Source organism: Dermacentor albipictus, chromosome 2 (assembly GCF_038994185.2).
Source record: "Dermacentor albipictus isolate Rhodes 1998 colony chromosome 2, USDA_Dalb.pri_finalv2, whole genome shotgun sequence".
Taxonomy (NCBI): domain Eukaryota; kingdom Metazoa; phylum Arthropoda; class Arachnida; order Ixodida; family Ixodidae; genus Dermacentor; species Dermacentor albipictus.
In genome coordinates, this window is record NC_091822.1 from 14,846,217 (window position 1) to 14,852,803 (window position 6,587).

Consider the following 6,587-nt stretch of genomic DNA (forward strand, 5'->3'; position numbering starts at 1 on the left):
GGGAGCCAAGTCAGACGAAGCAGTTCCAAGCCATGTGACGCCGCAAAGGGGGGGGGGGGGGGGTACAGCAAGGAAGCCGAAGAACTGCATGAAGAGCAAGCAGCGATTAAACATGGTGCCGGTGCCGCTGCAGCCTAGCCCACTCAAAGGCAAATATCGCAGGCGCGTCCCGCGCTGTGCGATATTTGTTAGGCGGCGAAACGTGGTCGCCCGATAAAGATAAGTACACGTGTCAATACGTTATTTGCTGTTTGTTACCGACCACCTGATGGCAGTTTGAATGCGTTTTTCATGTTTATGGATAATCTGTTGTCATTTGGCGGTGAAAACCGAAAATGTGTAGTTATTGGTGGCGACATGAATATTGATATGGGTTCTGGAAACGCAACGAAGCGCGAGTTTGTAAACACATTTGTCCAGAACGGTTCCAATAATGCCATATATTCAGCAACTAGGGTTACAGCTACAAGTGAAACTACGCTTGATCTCTTTCTGACAAGTTATCATCCTTCATGTATTAGCAGTTGTGTTTTGGCGCATTGCATAGGTGATCACACGCCAATTTGTATGGGCGTAGAAAGTGCAAATATTGCAATACGCAGCAACGCATCTGACATATTTCATCAGGACATTACCGAACAAACGCTGCAGGCATTTCAGGCAGAACTAAGCGAGGTAAACTGAGATAATATTCTTCAGGAAAATAATGTGGAAGTGGCTTACGCTAAGGTTATCACAATGTTTGTTGATGTGTATTCAAAACACTTCGTCTGCTAAAAACGTAAGCATAAAAATTTCAGAACGCCTTGGCTAACAAAATACCTGTTTAAGAAAATAAAGAAGCGTGACCAGCTTTATGGTAAATTTGTAAAATACCGTGACCCTGCTGACCTGAAGGCCTTTAAAGAGTATAGAAATAAACTAACCAAAGAGTTACGAAAAGCAAAAGACGCATATTATTTCCAGATGTTTTATTACTGCTCTCAGAGCCATAAAGTTTGGAAAAACCTGAATTTTGTATTGGGGCGACAAAGAAGGAGCGAGTCTATAGAACAAATTGCTTACAAACGACAGAAGTTATCAGGGCAGGAAATGGTCGTATAGTTTAATAAACATCTTGTGTATCGTGTTACCTATGTTACTTCTGCAAAACTTCCTGCAGTAAAACACGTTGTGGGACTAGTTGGTGCATAGCTTTCAATAGGTGAAGCGCCAATAGTGACGGCACCCAAGAAGCGCCTTGCCTTGTCTGTATTTCTTCTTGTGTGCCGTCACTATTGGCGCTTCACCTATTAAAAAACTTCTTGACCTTACTTTCCCTCCAAATCAAAACACGCTCTTTTTCCAGCCTACAAATGTTCATGAAGTGCATACAGTATTTTCTAGTTTTAAAAACTTGTCATGCATTGATCCTGATGGGATACAAATAACACCCGCAAAATTTGTGCTACATGAGATCACTGAGCTACTTGTACACACACACAACTTATGCATCTCAACTGGTGTTTTTCCTGCAAAGATGAAGAGTGCGAGAGTAACAGTACTCCATAAGAAAGACAACAAGCTAGACATAAATAATTACCGGCCCTTATCTGTAGACCCTATCTTTTCCAAAGCTTTAGAGAAAATAATATTTGTATGTTTAAACTAATTCTATAATAAGCAGAACTTAATTAGCAAATCTCAGTATGGGTTTCAAAAAGTCAAGTCCACAGAGTTAGCCCTACTGCATCATAAAGAATATAACCTTACCGATTTCGAAAACAAGCTCATCACTCTCGGTTTATTTGTAGATTTCTGTAAAGCGTTCGATTATATTAGCCACAATATTCTTTTTCATAAGCTCGATCGTTATGGAGTTAGAGGACTTCCTCCTGAATTTCTCAAGTCGTATCTTCAAAATAGACGCCAATATGTACAGATAAATAACTTCAGGTCCCAAGAGAGGTTTATACTTTCTGGAGTACCTCAAGGCAGCATTCTGGGTCCTTTGCTTTTTAATTTATATGTTAACAATATTGGAAATATTCATTTCAATGACAAATTTTTCATTTACGCAGACGACACCAATATATTTCTAACATCGCGTTCTTACACCGAGCTTATCACAATATCAAATGACTGCTCCTGAAGCTTAGCACATGGTCTAAGCAAAACTGTTTATGTGTCAACCCAACCAAAACTAAAGCTATAATTTTTCGTCCAAAAAGAAGCACCTCTCCTTTTCTACATGGCATAGCCTATAATGATGCTCCGATTGAATTGGTAGAAGGCATCAAAATCCTAGGCGTGCATTTTTCTTCACCGCTGCTGTGGAATGACCATGTAAACCTTATAACGCAAAAACTGAGTCAGATAACAGGTATAATAAGCCAAAACCGTTACCTTCTTCCTACATCAGTTAAAGTACTATTATATAACGCCTTATTCACCTCTAATCTCAATTATTGTCACCTCGTATGGGGCATTACAACTGATACGAATTTAAACAAATTATTTTTATTACAGAAAAGGATAGTACGCGTCCTCGCAAATATTCCCTACGATTCACACACCGAGCATTTATTTGACAAGTTTAAAATTATCACAGTGCACGAAATCTATAGGCATCGACTTTTGCAAAAGTATTACCACATGAACAGGAAGAGCGATCCATCCCTTGTTAAGTTATCATGTTTAGAGGAATGTGTCCCCTCACGTTTCACAAGAAACACAGAACCCTGGACAGTGCACCGTTTTACAACTAATTACAGCTCACAAATGCTAAAAAACAACTTATCAAGGATTTTCAATTCTTACAACAAATCTGGAACTGATATATGTACCTTTATCCCGTCAGAGTTTTCTCGACTTAGTCAGTGGGGCTAATATTCATGTTTATGCGGTCAGCTATTTCAGAAGTGCAGATTAGTTAAGTTTACAGCTTTTTGTTAACATTTATATTACGTATATATGTGTATATATGTGTTTTTTTTGTCTATAATTTGTGAAACGTTTTCTAACTTCACTACACGCAACTACTCACTTTTCACTTAGTGCTTCTCATGCATTCTTGCAAAACTGTGTATTTTTGTATTGTTAAAACCACGCGGCAGCTCCGTGCTGCCCGTATCTTGTGGTCATAGGGGGCAGGCTGTTTTTTCAAGCTGCACTTGCAGCTTTTCTTCCCTGTCTCCCCTAATCTGTTGGAAATAATGATATTCAAGGTGGCGCTGCGAGCAGCCGTCCCGATCAGACGCACGTTCGCATCGCTCCGACGTTTTTGAAGCTTCGGTCCCGGAAGTTTTTGGGCTAGGCTCCCAAAGATGGATGGGCCGCCACCTTCATGTTCCTCAACATCCCAGGATAACGTTTCGAACGTTTCCACGTCAACGACTGGTCCAGAAAACCAGTTGGAATCATCGGACACGCCCGCCGCCGCCGGTGCCAACATGGCTTCGGAGCAAGACGCGACGGCAGCATCGCTTCAGAGCGGCGGCACAGATAACGCGACGGAATCTTCCGAACTGCTTGACGCCGACGCAAGCATGACGGATGACGAATCCAGCCAAGTGGTTGCTGTTGTGTACTGATTCCGGCCGCTGAGTTCAGCGTATGACGTATCTGCATCAGTTAACCCCTGTGTTGAAGAGCGCCCTCTCCCGGCCTCAAGAATATATATTTGTAGCAGTTATCAAGTTCCCACTGTTCTGTGTTTGTTTTGTGACGGCAATAAAAGGTTATTGCCGATGCGCCTTGTCGCGATGGTGCCTCGCGATACGACCCACGCAGCAACATAACACTGGCGACGAAGGTGGGACTGAATGAGACCGCCGCAATAGGAAGCTAGCTCCTGTCCGTACTCGTTCACAATGACGGCCACCACAACGGAGGGGCTCGAGCCTTTCGACATCACCCACCCTGAAGAGTGGGAGGACTATGCAGAACGTTTCCAGTTCTTCCTCGAGGCGCAGGACGTTACGGACGCCAGCAAGAAGAGATAGACATTGCTCAGCCGCTGCGGTCCCACCACTTTTCAATTAGCCATGGGCGCTCGTGGCACCGGCCCAGCTGAAGGATACACCGTTCGAAACAATCCTCGCCGTTCTGCGTGACCACCTAGCGCCGAAACCACCGGAGCTTGCCAGACGATATGAATTCCATCGCCGCGACCAGGCACCAAGTGAGTCTGCCGCCGCCTACCTCGCTGCTCTTCGAACGACGGCACAGCACTGCAACTTCAACGACCTCGACACCGTGCTACGGGATCGATTCGTGTTCTGACTGCAGAACGACACGGTGAAGCGGCGACTACTGGCGAAAAAAGAGGTGTCTTTCACAGTGGCGTAGCAACAGGGGGGGCCGGGGGGCCGTGGGCCCCGGGTGCAAGGAGCCAGTGAGGGGGGGGGGGGTGTCATATACGTCTGAAGACACCCCTGTTTCCGCCGGCTACGCCCGGGGAGGGGGGTGACAGCAGCCCTATGGGCCCCGGGTGCCAGCCGACCTAGCTACGCTACTGGTCTTTCACTAGTGCTGTCGAGGAAGCAGTCGCCGCTGAGGCCATTGCCCGGGAAGCCAGCCTAGCCTCGTTTCAAACCACCAACGCGCCACGTTTCGAGCCCGTGCATCAAGGGACGACGACGGGCGATGATGGCGAGCAAGACACCGCCGAGGATGTTCTTCGGTTACGTGCGAGCCTCACTCAGCGACGGGACACCGAGAGATTGGTGGGCGGCCCCTGCGCCAGCTGTGGAGGCCCGCACGAACGCCGCCTGTGTCGGTTCCGTGGTGCCCAGTGCAGGGAATGTGGAAAAACCGGTCATATTGCTAAGGTCTACCGGTCCCGGAGGCAGCTTAGCCCACGTCGAAATGCCAAAGATCAAGCCCGGACGCAACAATTCAAGACCGCTCCTCGCACAAACATTTCATACTGCGACGACTTGGCAATTACTGCTATCAACGAAGTGTCTAAACCCGCCAAGAGGAAGATACATGTGAGTGTAAAAATCGAAGGCACACAGTGTCAGATGGAGGTGGATTCGGGATCAACTTTTTCCATTATCTCCGACGCCACAGCCAGACGCATTTTTCCAAAGGGGCGTGTCAGAAACCTACAGCCACTTGATGTTGTCATGAGGGACTATCAAGCAAACCGTATCGCTGTACGAGGAGTTGGTACCGTCCGAGTGCAGTTCAAAGATTTTGACAGCCCATTGCGCCTGGTCATTGTCAAGGGCGAGCGCCCAAGTCTTCTCGGGCTGGATTGGTTTCCTGCACTCGGTATCAATATCACGGGAGTGCAACGCATCGATCAGCAACCATCCTCACTTGAGAGCATATTCCGGGATTTTGCCTCTGTGTTCGACGGGACGCTGGGCTGTTACAAGGGACCGCCCGTTCAGTTTGCACTTGACCCTGAGGTTGTGCCTATCCGCCTGAAAGCAAGAAGGGTTCCTTTCGCACTGCGACCGAAAATCGACGCCAAACTGGACAAGCTGATAACACAAGGAATCCTAGAGCCGGTTGACCACGCTCGTTGGGAAACCCCTATTGTTACGCCACTGAAGGCAAATGGGGACGTCCGCATCTGTGCATACTACAAGTGCACCATCAACAAAGCCTTGCAGCAGCACTCGTATCCGGTACCAGCTGTCAACCACCTGCTGGCATCCCTCTCTGGTGGAACTGTCTTTGCGAAGCTAGACTTGGCACAGGCATACCAACAGCTCCTAGTCACTGATGAATCTGCAGAGGCGCAGACCATTGTGACGCATCGGGGTGCTTTCCGCGTTCGACGATTACAGTTCGGTGTCAGCGTCGCACCTGGCATCTTTCAGAGTTTAATGGAGAACCTATTGCGCGGACTACCAGGCGTCATTCCATATTTTGATGATGTCCTCATTTCAGGTGCATCGCACCAAGAACTACTTAGTCGCCTTCGAGAGGTCCTTCAGCAGTTCCAAGATGCAGGGCTTAAGGTCAAGAAGGAGAAATGCCAGCTAGGAGTGACTCAAGTGGAATTTTTGGGTTTCCGAGTCGATGCTGAGGGAATCCACCCCACACTGGCCAAGACGCAAGCCATCCTTAATGCACCGCGGCCGTTGAACAGAGCCGAGCTGCAGGCCTTCCTGGGTCTTCTCAATTTCTATCATGCATTCCTTCCACACAAGGCCACTGTCGCTGAACCCCTGCACCGTTTGTTGGACAAGAAGGTCCCCTGGCTGTGGGGAAACCTACAACAAACTGCGTTCGACAATGTGAAGAAGCTACTGGCATCCAACCAGGTGCTGACACACTTCGACGAGAAGAAGCCGGTAATCCTTGCATGCGATGCGTCCCCGTACGGAATAGGAGCAGTGTTGAGTCACAGAATTCCGGATGACACGGAAGCACCAATCGCTTTTTATTCAAGAACCTTGTCCTCTACGGAGCGTAATTACGCCCAGATTGATAAGGAGACACTCGCTGTGGTTGCCGGAGTAAAGAAGTTCCATGACTACGTATTCGGCCGCCCATTTCTGATCCATACAGACCACAAGCCGCTCCTGGGGCTCTTCACTTCAGACGGGCAAACGCCACAGATGCTTTCACCACGAATGTTGCGTTGG